Consider the following 866-nt stretch of genomic DNA (forward strand, 5'->3'; position numbering starts at 1 on the left):
AAAAAAAAAGAAAAAAAAAAAAGTACTTATTTATAAAATTTCCTTCTTGTGTTCATCGTCCTGCTGGTAATGCACTCAACAGCAAATTCAAAGAATTAGGGTGTTATGCAAGATTTTGCTGTTTCGGGCAATATTTTGTTCCCCAAACCAAAAGTTTTCCTTTCAAAACAAATTTTAGCCAGTGCAGTTTCAAAGAGTCAGCCTAGCCAAATGGCTGTTCAGCCCCTCCAATGCGTGAGAGACGCGTGAACCCCACACACTCAGCTTCACAAAGTGAAGAACCTCACTCTACAAAATCCATCTGCATGGTATGCAGAGCCAATTTTTACTTCACTCAAAGGAAAAAAGTTGATGTAGAAGCATGGGATACTCCTGCTGTTCTCACAAGGGACCTCATGCTAACTACTTACCACTAATATTACAGTGTTGGGATCCACTATTTGGTCACCAGGAGAGAGGGTCACCAGGGGGAGGTGACTGGGTAATAGAGTCATTATGCTTTTATTTTAAATATTTGTTTTGAGCTGACTGGGGATTTGGATCATTAATTCTAGGAAATCAGTTTTAAGACAAGGCCTAAAGGGACTGCCCAAGTTTAAAGGGAACAAAAATCCTCATGTTATTCGAGTCAGTTGAACTGCCTTCATCCTGTGTTCTAATGTTCTAATATTGGATTAAAAGACCAAACTCAAAAATATATAATGAGAAAGCTGGAAAGTGTTCTACACTTCCTCTGTATATTGTGCAATATCAGTGAAAATCTGGCTCTACCTCTCCTCTGTCCAGCTAAGGTCCTCAAAGGGATGCAAGCCATCAACTCCACACAGAACATCTACCAAGGTGAGTTTTCACTTGCAGAGCAGGAA

This window comes from Merops nubicus, unplaced genomic scaffold (genome assembly GCF_000691845.1).
Source record: "Merops nubicus isolate BGI_N331 unplaced genomic scaffold, ASM69184v1 scaffold15015, whole genome shotgun sequence".
Classification (NCBI taxonomy): domain Eukaryota; kingdom Metazoa; phylum Chordata; class Aves; order Coraciiformes; family Meropidae; genus Merops; species Merops nubicus.